This window comes from Protomyctophum bolini (assembly GCF_963924005.1).
Source record: "Protomyctophum bolini genome assembly, chromosome: 24".
Lineage (NCBI taxonomy): Eukaryota > Metazoa > Chordata > Actinopteri > Myctophiformes > Myctophidae > Protomyctophum > Protomyctophum bolini.
The window spans coordinates 12,873,987-12,892,413 of NC_137885.1; positions in this window are offsets into that span (position 1 = coordinate 12,873,987).

The window sequence follows — 18,427 nt, forward strand, 5'->3', positions numbered from 1 at the left end:
TCACTAGAGGATGATGATGAGTCGGTGAATATGTTCAAATATTTCCATGGCAAGGACCTCAGAAGGAAGGAAGGAAAGAGAAAGAAAGAAGTGGGAATAGCTGAAACAAGATCATATTACATAATATGGGGAAATATGTGACCAGATTTGACTGAGAGCCTGCCATCGCGCAAATTCCAGCTTTTCTCAATAGTAGTCCCTCAGTCAAATATTGGTCACATAAAATATTTGGGAAAAATACCAATGACATGTCAAACTAATGACTAGCACCCCTCAAAAACATGGTTTGATATCCTTCTCCTATCACAGCAGTTCACAAATCTTGCTGATGTGTTTGCACATTGTTGTACTTCCGAGAGATAATATCTGTCTTGTCATTGGTCGTTTTTCTGATGTCTTGGTGTAGTGGTCAGACTTTTAGGAAATGTGGCTGTCTGTCTTCTCTGGGGAGACAAGTCTGCCTATGACGGCCTTTCTCGATTCGAAGACTGTGCTCTGTGTGCACGCACTCACGCACGCTCACTTCAACAAGCCGTACCGAAGCACTCGTGCCACATGTGCACACCTATACACAGAACAGCAGTACAACTCAAAGACATGGCATTCAAAGTAAAAGCAAAGAGATGATGTTTCCCGAAGTAGGACTCAATTGACTGTGACAGGGCACTGAGGAGCAGGTAACGCAGTGTACCGCTGCACAGCTCAGAGGATTTAAGGCCTGTTTGTGCCATATCACCCAACGTGATTGATGTGGCGGAGGCTCAGAAGAAGGCACTTGACACGTCCATTTGTATTTTCACAGGAGGAGTGATCACATTTTCCCCCCCCACCTTTCCAGGGAACCTTTCAAAGATGCAAAACACTCTTCCAGGGGAAAAGTAGCAATTTAAATCCCCTGCGGTGAAGATAGGATAAAAAGAAAGGCGGACAGACGAACCAACAATATACTTTCTCTCCCTCCTGGCCTGTGAGACTAAAATAGTAAAATGTCACATAGTCCAATGTCAAATGCTTGTGACATTCCAGGGATGTGGAAAGGTCAGACAGTCAATTTCAACGGAGATTGAATAAACATTTGGTTTTCTATGAATGCATTTATAATGCATTGCATATCATTTTGTTATTTACCTCAAGGACTCTTCAATAACTACAGAGAAGCCACACTTGGCAGTTTAATGGCCATTCATCATGTTTATTGTAAAGAATATCACTCCGGTGTGTATAATCTCTGGCTGGCATTCGACTTGACAAAACATCACACTGAATGTGTTAGGCTGCACAAAGGCTGCATGAGGCCAGATTCATAATTACATGTTAATGCCATTAGTGTCACTGTTGGGTATATTTACCTTCCCAACAGAGCCCTAACATTCCCCTGTAAAGGCAGAAAGCCTCATGAATCCTCTTCCACATCAGCATCCTTTCAGACTTTCACACAGTGAAGAGTATGGTATAGAACATGGATGATATTTTCATTACTTTTTCTACCTATACAGTACTTACAGTATTCCCTGTTAATGTTCACAGTGCAAGGGGTGGCACAGTCAGTAGTGCTGTCGCCTCACAGCTATAAAGGTCCTGTGTTCGATTCCCGGTGGGGACACTGTGGGCATTCTCTCCTCATCAGTGCCCATAGACCGGGTTGGCGGAAGGGCCTTTCTGTGTGGAGTTTGAATGTTCTACCGTGTCTCCTAGGGTACCCTCACAGAAACACGCAGTAATCCTGGTCTTTAAAACTACCTCCCCCTGGCCACGCGTGTGTGAGTGTGAGTGAGAGAGAAAGAGAGCTTGTGCGCATGCACGTATATCTTATCTAATCTAAGTGCATCATAATTATGTTCGTGTAACCTGGATCAATCAATGATTTCTTGAGAAGAATTATCTCTGCGTGATGCGACATGTTGTCTTTCGATGACAGCTAGACCACCGTGCTCGCCAGGTGGGATGTATTTCCTGCCAGAGTATTTCCATAGAGATTGATTAAATCATAGGATTTAATCAATCAATCAATCAAACAAACATCAGAGTCAGTCAGTAGTCACACTGTCACAACAGTAAGCGATAACAGAAAAACATTGGCAGATTAATAATGAAATAACGCTTTTACACTTTAAGTCCCTTATTTATCAACGCGTTGTAGTACACCCAAAATTGGGTGTACACTGCATTGATAAATAAGGGCCTATATGTCAACTATAATGTAGTTCAATATCTATATAGTTCAATATCTAATATAGGCAAAAATGTGACCTTCGATAATTCACTCACATACGCTTTAGATGGAAAATATCACACCTGTGTGAAGTGAGGGGCGCTAATATATTAAAGTCTAACTCATGTTGCTATATTATTGAGCTACAGTATGTAATGGTAAAACAAACACGGACAAAACAAACATTAAACTCTCTTTATTGTTAATGGCATTTAATGTTTGTGTGGGACAAGGTGACGTAAATTTCCCTTCATTGTCAATGGTGTTTGTTTAACTAAGCACAAACATTAATCCTGTATATAGGAAGGGCTAGTGCTCCTCATTAATATGGCCAAGCACAGATCCTTATTACACTGTAGGACATACAGTACTGTTACTGTTGAAGGCTGGCCAAACGCCAACTTTCTGACTAATTAACGTCAGTTAAGGTCCACCATATCTTTTGAAAGGTAATTATATCGTTTTACGATTCACTGACCATTTGTCACGACTGAGTATAAATTAGTCCTCGTCTCCGTAATTGTGCGCGAGCATATTGGACAAAATGTGGGCAGATGAAAGAAATGATCACTGGGGAGAAGAGGAAGTTGGTGCTGCTGTGCTCTAATGTTAAGCCTATACAGGCTAAGGATGAAATGCCTGATCGTTAGAAGACACAAACTGCAAGGAAACTTAATTGGACACAGCCTAATGACTAAATGCACATTAATTGGAAACAGCATCGACCATTTGCTGTCTTCTCTAACCATGGCAGACATGTTAAGTTAAAACCTATAACCAAGGATTCATAAAAAAATATGCCTCAACAACAACATCCATTTTTTTCCTGGAGGGTGAAATGGGGCCGCTTTCATTTTCCAGAAGCGTCCCGGAAATATACTGCGCCTCAACAGCTATTGAATGAATCCAATTCCAACCTCTCTCACAAATACAATGTTGGATAATGGGTTTGTTCTCTCAACCCAGTAAGCCATCATTTTGAGTCTGTGACAAAAAAAATGCAGGGCTGCTGAAGTGCACTATGGGGATGATATGAAAATTCAAAGTGGCAGGCATACAACATCAGTCTCACAACAGAACACGACATCTCCCAACAACTATCGCACAAGCACAACACACTACCACAACCCTCCATGACCTAAGCATCTGTCTCAGGGGGTGCATAGCATACGTTGGTTAGGCATACTAACAGCCCCGACAGGCATTAGTCCGACAACGCCGTCGCTCCCGACATGCGTGGATAAAGCTCACCTGTGGCTCCCGACACGCGTGGCAGGTTAAAACTAACCTGTGGCTTAGTAGGTTAGGTTTAGGGTTGGGTTTTGGGTAGTGTGTCGGACTAATGCCTGCCGGACTGTTTGTTCGTCGGACCAAACACATGCACCCCTGTGTCAGTGGTTTAAACGTCATTGGAGAGTGTTTGACAGATCATACCGGTCGAGAAGCCAATATTGCATGTGAGAGAAAATTGTCGCATCTCATAATCACGTGAGTGAAATAAGGGACCTGTGCCAGTTCCCTGTCACGGCATGACTATCACAACAGGCAGGGCCTCTTAGGAGAAGGCCTCTCACAAGAAGTACTTTTCTCACCTTTAGTCACGCAGGTTCTTTTCCCATTCAAGTCTCATTCACTGCCTAGGGCTGTCATTTTAAAGAGAGAACATCTTTGTGAGTCCCTGACAGTCTGTCCTCTCACCTCAAGGTAATATAAAGCCAGGGGAACTTTTGAGTTCCAGCTGAGCGAGCTTCACCCAAAGGTGAAGTTAGAAGTGACACGCACTCGTTTGGAGACTCGGGAGAGAGCATCAATAAAACGGGAACTGTTTCAATGACATATGCTGTCATAAAAACTGATGAAATATCCCTCCCCATAGGGATTTTTTCTTTGTATTTAATCTTTACACCAGTTTTTCTACCAGCTAATCTTTTGCTGTGTGTTCTGTGTGTTGTCGAGCCTGCTCACTTTAAACTGAACGAAACCCTGGCAGAGAGGCTTAATTACCATTTGATGAGTCTGAGAACAAAGCTACTATGTTACAAGTTTAAAATTGGTTATCGGCTTTCCCGTGCTGTTGCTATAATTTGGTCCGGGCTGTGTTCAATGTTTCAGTCCAAATTGTTCTGTCACTAGAGGTTATGGTACAGTGTGAGGCCCTTGACATAGACTGAGCATCCCTAATTATCCCATGCCTTTCTGCTGGTGAAATTCACTAGACAAGACATAGTGGCTCGGGCATGGGAAGGCAGGATATTATATCAACGTGCAGCACATACACAAATGGTGGCAATTGAGTTGCTGCTTGTGTGACACAAAGCCTATTTAACTGTGAAGGATCATTATGATACACATGGAAAGTCACCTGGCTATTTCCACTTGAATGTTCTACTATAGGGCAGCTTACTGTCCAATATCTTGTCAAGGTCATGGCAAGGCTTTACCAAATGGCATTTTATGCTGCAGCCACGCACAATTACCAGAGCGGTGCACATAACGTTTTTCGGCTTGTTCTCAGAAGACCACCTGCAGATGGCTCTTGGGACACGCATGTCGGAAGCCACGAGAGAGAGAGAGAGAGAGAGAGAGAGAGAGAGAGAGAGACTAATAATAATATTATAAATCACGGCCGTGTGTGCCAAGTTGTGCAACATTTTGAGTATATTTAGGCCCTCAAAATAAACTGCTTTTTATTCATGTGTAGCACATTAATTCCTCACATTTCAATAGGGCTTTGTACTGTTACAGAGCTCGGTCACTAATAATTCCTTGCATCTCAACAGGGCTTTAGTCTACACTAGTGCAGTGCTCTGGCCTTAATAACAGCCTAATTACCTCAGCCCGAGGACTCTAATTGAAGCAAAAATAATTGCACAGCGGACACAATTTAATTGCAACGGTCCTCATTTAGATGTGTTATTTTTTTCACGTTTGAATTTGCACTCTGAACACATGAGAATAATTTAACTGCCCTCGTGATTAAATTTGCTTCATGCAGAGTAAAACAAGTCAGTTTTAACTGCATCCTTGGCACGGCTGCCCTTTTATTTAAACATGTAAACTGTAGCATGCTCAGCTGAATTTAACTCATAGGATTATCCCAGTGTGGGTATGTGCAAAGCTCATACAGTATAATGAAAGTATACACTATTATCCAGTACAAATTATTAAAAATGGCTAAATGTAAGCAAGGGACACACTTATTTTTTCTAATGTGATCTATCTAATGTGATCCTGGGCTCTACACACCCTCCACCAACCTGGGGAGAGCAACGGACTTGAACTCATGCATGAGTGTCCAAGTTTCTCCTTTACACCTGACAGGGGGGAGTTTCCCTGCATGGTTGGACGTAGCACACGGAAGAAACACGTTATTCCAACCAGTTAATTTCCCCTCCATCAGGCCCCCCCTTCTGGCCTGGGGGAGGCAGTTTAGAGACCAGGATTACTGGTCTCTATCATACTGTATCTCTGGATGTATTCACGTAACTCTGCCAATAGCAGTGGTGTTCATCTGAAAAGGTGAATAGGGATGAAAGCATTCTATTTTTGTTTTTTTGCGGAGGTTGAGTCTAAGTCGCTTGTGTTTGAAGACCAAAACAATGTACGGTATCTCTCTGATGCAGAATAGACAACGCTCCAACTTGCTTGATTGGCTGCTGAGTGGGTCTGCCTGTGGACGCCACGCAACCATTTGCATACACACACACACACACACACACACACACACACACACACACACACACACACACACACACAGTAGCATAAACATGAGCGACATCACCAGTCACCACCAACAAAAACTATATGTTTACAAATTATTTCTGCCGTGAATGCTGTACATAGCGCACATTTTCTGTGTAGTGTGCGTGCGTGTGTGCATGCGTTTATGACACCATTTTGGACGCAAATGCACCTGCAATTGGATCTGTGCGACTTACCAATATCTGGGAGTACCTGTGCGACTGACCATACTTTCTGTGGTGTATGTCAAACGGGGGGTCCTTGATACTTTTGAAATAGGGGTCTGTGGGCTAATAAGTGTAAATGTTGTGGTCCTTGCCATGAAAACGTTTCCCTACCATGCATTTGTAAAAGAATACTTATTCGTCATTTTCAGCAACGCCCTGCACATAAAATGTTCATGTTATACTGCTGTTTTTATTAATTACAAAAAAAAACACACAAATATATTATAGAAGTTGAAATATATCAGAACGGCTAGTAATAATAATAATCCAAAATCCTGTAGTTCAATCACTGTAATATAGCAAAATTAGTATGGTCTAAAATATATAAAAACGATTAGACTAGTGTGGCAACCATGGAACTAATGCTCAGAAGGAGAAAGGAGACATGGCCTATATATACTTGAGTTCCTGGATTTGCTGTGCTGAACTACAAAGAACCATCTCTGCTTCTCACAGCCAGGGACTCTTAGTAAAGAGGATTCCTTTCCCATGGCAGATGCTGTTATCGAATTCCACTTCCCCTTAAAGTGCAGAACACCCTATTCTGAGATTGTTCCCTGTTACTTATACTTACTTTAAATGTCCTGCAACTGTATCCTTAAACGATCTTAGAAACATCTTTCTGAATTCCCTCTGCGCCTCAGCGATAGTCCCTCAGACAGAACCCTTAATTAACCCCTTGTGTGTGGATGTTAAAGTTGCATTGTGACTTTTATGACTGTTTGGAGTTCGATCTTCATGTTGAGAGACGTCAATGGTTTCTTACTGTGATTCTGCACCGTGGTCCCAGGACATTAAGCCAAGGTATACAGATCTAGTCAGTATGATAATGGCTTCAATTTATATGTGGACTCACAGATGGCTGGATAGATAGACAGAAAGATACTCTAAACATTGCAAGATCGATACAGATCACAGGCTCATGCTACGTACATAACTGCCAGTGAGCCCATTCTGAATAAATGAAATGAATTTAGGCCACGTTCTATAATGTTCGAGCAGGCAGGCTAAATGTGGTCACAGACATCAAGGCATAAAGAGAGTACGTTCATTCATTCTGCTCCTCCTGCACTGAGCTGGGAGAGGATCTGGGATCGATACCAGTGAGAGCTGCATCAGGCTAAACTAATTGTGGAGGTGGAGGTTACACGAAGCATCCATTCTTTTAATCGTAAAACGCATTTTCCACACTCTCCTTATCTCTCTCTCTCTCTCTCTCTCGTTCTCACATGCACATTCACACAATTACACAAATGCACCACACACAGTTTTGACTAGACTATTAGAGATGCAATTTATGATGAAAAACTAGATTTGTTTCTTCTCATGCACTAATGTTTGCATACACTTGTGTTTTGTATTGATATTTCAAATGAATTTGATTGGAAGTAACATAAAACTGCACAGGGGAACGATGCAAGTTGGGAATGTATACCCCACCCATTTATGAAACATGATGCAGACCTCGCGGCCAATCCTTGAAGCCAGTGGCGTGAGAGACCCACCCAGCCGCCCTTGCTCTAGCACATCAACTATAACTCTCATGGGCCAATGGGAAAATGGCATAATGGACAGCAGAACGCTACTATCATTGTCTCCTCACTCTGAGATTGAATTTGAGACTCAATTTGTACCCGTGGAATTGCTGTTTCATTAGATTCCAAGTAACCTCGCTTTCAGCGCAGAGTGGACATGGGGGTAATAATGAAAATGCCACAGGATTATTTTTACACCAGTACTTAGATGGGATCTATTGTTTTGTGTTATAGTGCTATTGAAGGAGCCATGCTATTTATTTGTTTTTCGGTTAATTTGCAGATTGTTATTAATGTTATTACGTTTCTCATTTGCCATGCTGATCTACAGGCTTAGGCAACCACACAAAACCCATGCCTAAACTCAACCTATACTTATTCTTTATACTTTGATGATAGTCATTTTGATCCTATAGACCAGCAGGAGTCTGCCTAATTCATCCAAGTGGCCTGTGTTCTGTCAATGAAATGATTCCCTGGCGTTCAACGCCATTACAAGTGCGATCTTAAGCTTTTTGGTCTTTTTTCCCCCCCTCTGTTGCAGGGTATTCTTGTTGTTGTTGAATTTAGTCCTGTGCACCCCTCATAGTACCTGCAGAGGCACCATACTTCACTTCACTTCATCACACAACAAGGCCCTTTGTTGTAGACACCCACGCCATTACTTTGCAGAGTGTTTTAATTTGTAAGGCTTTTTGAAATGTCTCTGCAGCCTCAGCGGGGCCACCTATTTTAGTATAGCGTCCTATCTGAAGACCCCTGGGAATTCTACATGATTGAGATATTTACATTTTGTGGCTCATGTTTTAGCTCTCTTGTAGAAGATTGGATCACGTGAAGGCAAAGCATCTATGCAGTAATGTGCTGGATATGTATGTATCCTACTGTATGCATCCTAGTCTAGTATGTTTGGTGGGATGTGCTGTAATTTTCCTTCCACCGAAGAAGAATATGTTAACTTTCTGCTCATGGCACACAGTTCTGTATTTAGTTTTAGTTTTAGGTTTTTGTCAGACCTATAGGAGTCCTGTCAAACAGCAGGCAGTATGTTTTGTTTGCCTTATAGGCTCAGTTGCACTTACTCCTCATGTCTCACATAAAAAGATGCTGACTGAAAAACAAAATACAAATAAAAACTACTGGACATGCCCTGTTGCTGTCAGCGCTTGCAAACTGTACCTGACTGCAAACACGTCCATCTGAACACCGTTTTGCAGCTTGTGCAGATAAGTATAATCTCAGAGTACAAAACTGGATGCAGACATGTTCCACCACAGTCTTGGTTTAACCCATTCTGGAACGGGAACCCCTGTTGGTGTTTGAAGCATTATGTTATACTTTAGCCATTGAAAATAGCATATCTACAAGCTTTAAATCGTGAAAATGTGGTGCAAATCTTTGAAAATATATTCTTTCAGAGCGAGTCAAATATTTGCTTCTAGAACAACATATTTTCAGATGGGGGTCGGTGACCAAATATATATTATTTTTGGGAGTCCTTGCCATGAAATATTGAGCACCACTGACATAGAAACATAGGTATTTCAGTAAACTGATTTAGAAGACATTTTTTTAAATGTCCACGTCAGGTCTAAATGGGTTAAGCAAGTCATCTTAGGTCTTTATTCAGGATCCACTACTTCTCTTACTCATTATTACAGATTTTTGGAAAGGTCAGACTGATTATTTTACCAGCACTCTCATGCACAGAGGCTGTTGTCTTCTTCTTCTAAAAGCAAGCCCAGGATGGCGCAAAATAAAAGAGCCAAGTACTACATTAAAAGAGGGAACAAAAGTTCTGGAAATTCAGCGGAAAATCATGATGATAAAAGGACTGTTGTGGATCATTTTGAATGCCTCTGTTTGGACAACAGCCAAACACTTTAATACCTGAAATACAATTGAAATACTGTCTGGTGTACACAGTTTGAAGCTCACTCAAATAACTACTATTGGATTTTAAACGTTGTTTTGGGCCAGCGTTTGATGTGCCTTTTCAGGCCGTTTTGAACTACAGATTTTAAAGTCTTAATGAGCATAATTGATAGCATAAATAATTCCATGATTTATTCTGACCCCTCCCCGAAAAGGCCTATCTGTCCTTCCTGACCCCTTATCCATAATTTATACATTTTTATGGATAATTAGTATGGACTTGGACATGGTTATTCGTCTCAACTGCTGATGACCGAGGGTAGTGGACGTTCACATCAGCAGAAATCCTCATTGTCTGGTTACATCTGTCGGCGTTGCCCGTAATATGGCCTGGTCCCATTTTCCACTGGGGCCAGATTGAGATGGCAGAGCTGAAATGAGGCTTATTATTGGGTCATTCATAGTCAATAGGTATGATTGAAATGGTTGTGGACTCATAATTAGTTAGCGAGCAGCAGCTCATAAAAATAGGCTCACAGGCATTTCCAGCTGTGACTTGGTAAATTCACTACAATACACTAAAACATTGACGTGTTGAACAGAGAGCCTATACCGGGACGGACATATTCTCCGTTTTAAATACCTGCTCGACAGACACATCGCTTCACATGTATTACACTCCCATTTTGAGCGGGAACCCCTTTTGGTGGTTACATACATTGTTATAATTTAGCTATTGAAAAATCGTTAAAATGTGCCTCAAATCTTTCCGAAAATTGCCTTTTTTTTTTTTTTCGACGTCAGGCCTGAATGGGTTAATGTGTGTTGTGGCTCGAGACGCTGACGTCGTGAGTGAGCCATGTCCGTTTCCACATGCCAGTGGAAGGAAGGAAGGAATATACAAATAAATATAAGCAGAATATGGGAAATTACACTGATAAATATTGAACATGTTCTAATGAAAGCAGATGTAAAAAATAAAATAAAAAATAAAACTCTACTGAAGGCGACCGTCCCCCCACCAGCGCTCTATAAATTAAACATGAGTTATACCGCAGGCTTCTAGACTCCCAACCCAGATTTAATGAGAGGAAGAAAAGGAACAAAGTAACAAACATACAGTATAGTTGGACGTGGATTTTCACTGCACTCTCAGATTATCTCACAGCTGGGAGGAACTGTGGGGAGAATCCTGAAGCCCGTGGGTGGATTTGAAAAATACATTTATGTATGCTCCGCTGGGGGAAAATAAAAAACATTACAAAAATGTACAGTCTGGGGCTGTCGTCGAAAAGTCTTTCCTTTTTCATCTCTGGTGTGTGTGTGTGTGTGTGTGTGTGTGTGTGTGTGTGTGATGTCATTTCAGCATGACAGATACAGATGTGGAAACCAATTAACTTAGCAGAAACAATTCTATACATAATGTTCTGGCAATGTTTGTGTGTGTGTGTGTGTGTGTGTGTGTGTGTGTGTGTGTGTGTGTGTGTGTGTGTGTGTGTGTGTGTGTGTGTGTGTGTGTGTGTGTGTGTGTGTGTGTGTGTGTGTGTGTGTGTGTGTGTGTGTGTGTGTGTGTGTGTGTGTGTGTGTGTGTGTGTGTGTGTGTGTGTTTCTATTTTTTTCTTTCTCTTTTCAATAGAAATGAGGGGAATTGCCATTGCTGTTGGCATCATAACAACATATGACTTATTTGTTGTTAGAGCTATTGCTACTTAGGGGTGAAAATAGATCATAATTTCCCCCCACATAACAGCTGTGCTCTACATCTAGCCGGTACCACATATATTCAGATGGGGGTCGGCGGCCAATTACATATATTTGTGGGTGTCCTTGACATGATGTTGAGAACGACTGGTGTCAGGTCTAAATGGGTTAAAACAAGACAAGAGTTGTCCATTGCATCTGATATGTGTGCCATGGATATCATGGCCTACTGTAGATACAAGCAAATACCTTCTCACGTGTTGTTTTGTCATCTATAGTAGTGCTGCACCATTAATCAATTTGAGCAAGAATCGTGCTGCACGAGTTAGCTGTCCAATTACTTTGAGTTACTCTTATGTTTTAGCTTTAAAAGTGAGGTTTAAGTCAAGCACTTTGATGTCTGTTCAAAGCCACAGTCCACATTTTGTATGTACTGTAGTAATGTTTTTGCTACAGACTAAAGACAATAAATATTTTCACGGAATTTCTTTAAATTCATTTGAGATTCACACTTGAGCAAGAATCGTGCAGCACGAATCTATAGGAAAATGGATGTTATTAGCTAAAATATATATATGTTTTTTTAGTATTTGTTTTAGTCTCATCTTCATTGTTGAACAATTGAATACTAACTATTGAACTGAATCATAACAGTGCACACTTTTATCACCAAAAGTTATCAGCGAAAAATGAAATAAGCATGTGACTCTTTAGTGGAGATTAGTGGAGATTCTCGAACAGTATCCATAAGAGGTGTATTCAGGCTGTGACAGCAGCACACAAAACTTAGTCCTCTTTTGTTTTACCTACTGTAAATTCCCTGGTTAAAAAAAGTCAAAATTGTAGTTTGCATGTTTATAATCCTCTATCATCTCAAAGCTTATGTGAGGTCAACTCCTACAAAACCAGAGCAGATGTTTTCCCCAAAACCAGTGGGAATTGTGGCATCTTCCCATCCCACAACCAACATACGCTGGTTAGCATGTAGGGCAGGCATCCAAGCTCCTTCAAATGAAGCACCTGCTTATCTGACAAGCTCCAGCATTACTATAATTATCTTCAAATGGATGGCAGCCATTAATGTGGATTGAAGCAGGGACGTGCACACGTAGACATCAAATGGGGCTTCAGCCCCTGCCCTTTTACCCCGTCTGTAAAACAACTGCCCTTTCCTGACCACGAATGCAGCATTTACTAATAGTGAAAGAACTGCAAATGCTACTCCTTTCCATGCCATGCTGGAAGGCAGCATTCAGGAGATTTTTTTCCCCCCGAAGTCTCCTGAACTTGAACACCGTATTTTGCGTTGAACAAATTTGTTTTGAAATCCAATGTCGTTACACCGCATCTCCACTAGCTAAAGAGTGCTGGGTTGCGCCCGGAAATAGCTGATCTACAAGCTCTCAACGCATTGTGACCTTGCAGATCTGCTGTTTTTCACTATATTTGTCCAAAAGTGCCCTCTGGGATTTCAGCCTCTAACGCTCTCTGCACATCCCTGGATTGTAGGCTAATCACCACAGCTCAGTTTATCAAGAGATACAGTAGACATGCACACGCAGGCTGAATTTCACCACGGCTAGATCAGGATGTCCACATTAGCGGGCGCGCTGACAAGATTAGATGCCATCAAACGTGTACAAAAGCATCTAAGGCTAGGCCTAGAAATATCCACCCCGCCTCTATAGCTACCTCCTCCGCAGCACATGATAATTAATATGATTTTCTAAGCAAATCTTATCAAATTATATACCGTATTTTGTGTGTCGCAGGGACAATGCACATCTGATTACACAGTTGCTTCTCATTAATCACAGCTGGCCAGCTTGGAAGTGATAGGGTTGTTGTGGGTTTCATGTGTATATCTGTAATAGTATCTGAATGAATTCCTGAACATGCATATTGCAATGCTTTTAAACAGGTTTGTTCAAATGATTGCCATATGTCTCTCCTCTGCAGTGCTTGCAGTTCTCCTGGGAGATGCCAAGTAGGCTGCTATAGAGGAGATGCCTGAAATAATGAAATGGAAATGAAATATAAAACATTTATGTAATTGTAGTTTGCTTATGGGCCTAGTTTGCCTTAATTGTTTAAGAGTGTTCTTGGTATGGCCCACCTGCTCTAAAATGGTGACTGCTGCAGACAGTCAGTTTAAGTTAGCTTTTGGCAGGCTAGGGAACACCAGAGGAACAGAACTGCTAGGGCCCTTCGTGGAAGATATCTTCTTGATTTAGACACTGGAGAAAACAAACGGTACATGTCAGAGACACAGGTTTAATACGTGTACACTGGCACCCAGCAAGGTTAATAGAGGCAATATTATGTTTTAGTGGAAACCTTAGACCTGTCATAGTCCGTCATAAATAATTACTTTGCTCTTTGAACATGGGCCCACTCCAATTAAGTTAGAATAGGTTAACACAAAATTCCAATAACTTATCTTCAACAAAAAGCAATAATGTCAATCTTGTCATAATAGATAAGAGGAAACTGTAATTACATTTTCACAAAAAATTAACAATGTGGCCTGCAGTGCAGATACCAATTATGAGGGAGCCCTCCATGCCATTTGTTTTCTATTGGTCAAGGCTGTTAATGAACTATAAGCTTATGCTGGCTGTCATATTGCAGAAAGATGCTATGTCTTGCTGTGCCGGTATTGCAAATATGCAGTTAACAGTAGCCTAAAATGCTCCTGTAAACTCTGAAGCAGCATAATAATTTACAACATTACTACACCCTAATCCCCTTTTTCTTTCTTATTGCGTTCGTATGTTCATCTATTTCATGTGAACACAGTGATGCTCAAAGCTAATCTCAGCTTGATAAAGATAAATGGAGCCCGGTGGGAGATTTAAAACCAGTTGGTGAGGTTATGCAAGGTGAGACAAGCTGTGCGAGTAAAAAAAAGTGTTCAACTCGAGTGTCGTGTGACTGAACAGAGGATAGAAAAGATGAGAATACAATACAATGGAAGATAATAGAAGTTAACCGAAGTGTGAGATGTGAAACTTGCTAATGCATGAGGGAGACTGTTTTTGGCCTCAGCCTGAGGGCATTATCCATCTAAATGAATTCCCATCAGCTCTCATGCAAAATGGTGTGTGGTGCACGGCTGTTGCTGATCCAAAACAACTATAGCCAATTACCCATCAACCTTCAACATTGTTGTAGGTTGCAATTATTCACCATAGCAGCCAATCTCATCTGCATCAGCAGAGGAATTCATTCATTTGTACAAGGTCAACATGTAGTGTCAGAGAAAAGAGAGCCTGACTGCAGCGGCTGAAATAAATCCCTTAAAAGCGCCTTCAGATGTGTCTGGCAAACTGTTGATGTGATTAATATGGTCTTTTTATCTCATAAGTTCATGATAAACAAAGAGGTAGGAGGAGCGCACACCAATAGTGGGGAGGTTCTGACCATGGGGAGACGAGAAGGAAGGGGAGGTCGCACAGCTCATAGTCACGATGCAAAAAAGAAACTATTTATTAGATTTCCAACGTTTCGGCAACAAAATGCCTTCTTCAGGGCATCTCAAGTTCATAATAACATAACATTCCGAAAGAAGAACTTTTGTAATCGTAATTGAATCAACACAGGTGTGTTGTCCTTGCAAAAACTAGTGTTTACTCATAGAGGCATGAAGCATATACACACTAACCCATTATACACAGACGCATTTGACAGGCACAGACCTTCTGTCTCAAGGATATATTCAACTTGGATTAGGTCTAATGAACAAGCAGGCAAACAAACATGCGTGTGCAAGAACGTGCACCAGCGACCTTCTTCCTAAGAGGGGTTATTGATTGCAGTCCATTCAACATTTGCGTGCGTCAATGACTGGCCCCATTTACATGCAGCAATGCATTCGGAATGAACGGATTAATTCCAGTCATCAGAATAAAAATGCTCATGTACAGTAAACACCTCAATTGGAATAGACTATCCCATTCCGAATGAATTTCCATTCCGGTCTGGAGGGGTGGTATATACCGTTTGAATCGGTATAGATCACCATAGAAACACCGCATGCTACTGGGTGTTTGGAATACATGTATTATTGTACACGTGTCTGCCCTTAGTAGACTATAGTGCTTTTTGCCCATGTCCAAGCAGGGATGGCCATTTGGAGACATTTTATGCATGCAGAAATGCATATTTTACCCATTAAAAAAAGACAAATAGACAAATAACACATAATACATTTTGTGCATGTAACTAAGGCCAATGAGCCTCATGGTGGCTGTGACAGACTTCTATCTAGTGTCACAGATAGAAGAGATAGAGATTGAGAGAGATTGACACTCTCTCTCTCTCTCTCTCTCTCTGAAAAATTGAAAGGCGATACTCTAAATCACAGGGGCTTGAAAGGATATTGACAGGCAGGCTAATTAACTACTGCAGACTTTTCAACCCACCTCCCTGCCAATTGTTAAGCTCCATCCCCTCTCTTTAGGCTAATAGAATGTCTCTAATCCGGAGGCATGTTGTGCGACGCGGTATGACAATTCATGTTCAGGAGATTAGCAGTTCAATCCTCGTTTCTTCTTTCCTGAAACTTATAACTTAAGGGTTTTGTTTTTCTGCTGCTTTTTGATGGATACCACGAGCGCTGCTGACTCAAGTGTTTGTGTTTACATGCCAACGAGCGCAGCACAGGCTTGTGCTTTGTACTAGAATTGAATTGTGCGTGCGTGCGTGCGTGCGTGCGCACACAGTTGCAAATATGCATAGCCGTCTGTGGGGACGTGCAACTACTACATGATTTATCAGTTCTCACATATGGTCTGTTTTCCTCAAGCTGATGTTCAGAGACGCTTGTGGGGATTTCTTCTGTTTTTCTTCTTCTCACTATCACAATCTTTCATTCTCTATCTCCCTCTCTCCCCCACATATCTAAGTATCTCTATCCCTTCTAGCAAAGACTACATGCTTACGGAAGGTAGGCCTACAGCAACAACCTTTTTCCTGCTGAGTCAACATCACTGTTGAGTTGTACAGTGCACAGTCGGTGGAAATATTTTACTATTCTATGTATTACTGCCAGTGAATTCTAAAAGGACACTCAAATGTGTCTTAATAGCTGGCTTGTTTTGGCTCCAGATGAAATGCATAATGAAGCCAGAGACTTGACAGAGTGGAAACTGCACTTCCCACATGGCCCCTCCAATCAGTCTGAATCTCAAGGTTTGCTGCAATTCAAAGATGCTCATGCAAACAGCAGTGCAATTAATATTGCTACTATCTGGAAAGGGGCCGCCTTTAATTGATCTGGGACTGTGGTTTCTGGAAACACTTGCTATGCATATAGCAACTAGGCATTTTGTTCTTCTAATTGTAAGGGTGGTAGACACTTACTGTAGTGTAGGGTCTGGCTGGGTGGGCCATACTGGATCTATTTTGGTTGTCCGTCCGACGTCCGTTGTGTCCATTGTGAACGTGCGTTACCGCAGGGTGTCTCAGGACTTGGCTGGTGCCCTTAATTGTCTTATTCAATTGACAGACTGAAACAATGTATACAGTAAGAATATATTCAAGAAAGAATGTAGGCTTATATTCAATAAAGCAATGTTTCAGGAAGTATGTGTCAAGAAAAACACAGAAAAGTTTGTTTGACTTCATATGGAAGTAATTGGCCAATTGCAGTCAGATTAAAAGGTCCCACACCACCTGGAGCGAAATTGAAATTGTCCTTGTGAGTCAATCTCCCCCCGGCTTCAGGCATTAGCAGTTGATGCACAGCTTGACAAGTCGCAATAAGAGAGTAGCTATGGAGCGTGTGTGCGTGTGTGTGCGTGTGTGTGCGTGTGTGTGTGTGTGTGTGTGTGTGTGTGTGTGTGAACCACCAGAGACCGACTCTCCTCCCATGCACCCACCTACTGTATGAGCAGCACTTATCCTGGGCAAGCTACCGAAAACAAAAGCAGATCTACAAACCCACCCACGTTGCCCTTAACTAATGATGTATTAACGTTGGTTAAGTCGCAGTGAATTCAATAGTAATTAACATGAATTGTTAAATCTTCAATTAACATGCATTGATAAATGAATGGTGAAGTAGGAGAGTCAATCATTGATTTAAGCATTAATTAAGGTCAATATGAGTCTCTTACCAGAGACTCCCGGCGGTCATCAAATTATTGGTTTAGGAACGCGACAAAAACTAATCTCCATGAATCCAAGGCTGCATGGGATGTGAAAAATAAGTCACTTTTTGGGTGAACTACTCCTATAAGGGTTAAGAATGTTATTTAGACAGAATTATGTTTGACAAAATGTGTTCATCTGCACTAAGATGTGTGTGCACTGCAATGCATGTCTTGCATGGCATCGTATAGTTTATTCGAAGTTCTAGGAAAGCCCCGCTGTGATTGGCCAGTAGTAAGACCCACAAAGCTGGGTTGAAAGTCAAAGTCAAAGTCGTACGATTTGTCACACACGTTACTGCAGTGTACGCTCCATAGCTACTCTCTTATTTTCGACTTGTCAAGCCGTGCATCAACTTCTAATGCCTGAAGCCGGGGGGAGATTGACTCGCATGGACAATTTCAATTTCGCTTCAGGTGGTGTGGGACCTTTTAATCTGACTGCAATTGGCCAATTACTTCCATATGAAGTCAAACAATTGTGTAGTTGTAGTCGGGTTTAAAGTCGGGGGCGGGGGGGGGATAAATGCAATAGGGAAAAGGAAATCTCCATTTGGTGTACTCAGGCACATGCACATGTGCACACACACGCACACGCACAATGATTTTTAATTACCCCGTGGAAAGAGTCGGTTATTGAGCTACAAACCTCGGCACCTCTGCACACTCTTAATTGTGTGCCTCGCTCCTTCCACAGAGAGGGAGGCAGCGGGAGGTGGTGACGGGACCAGACCGGATCGATTAGTCACACACCCACACCAACCAACGCGTTAAACAATGCATATTATTATGCAGGTACCATGTAGATTTATTTCCCTCGTGTTCCTTGGTACGGTATACGGGGAGGGCCGTGTGCGTGCGTGTGTGTGTGTGTGCGTGTGTGTGTGTGTGTGTGTGTGTGCGCGCGCGTGCGCGCGCTTGTGTGTGCGTGTGTTTAGCGAGGCTATAAATACAATTACACAGCCAGGTTTAATTGTCTGGTAA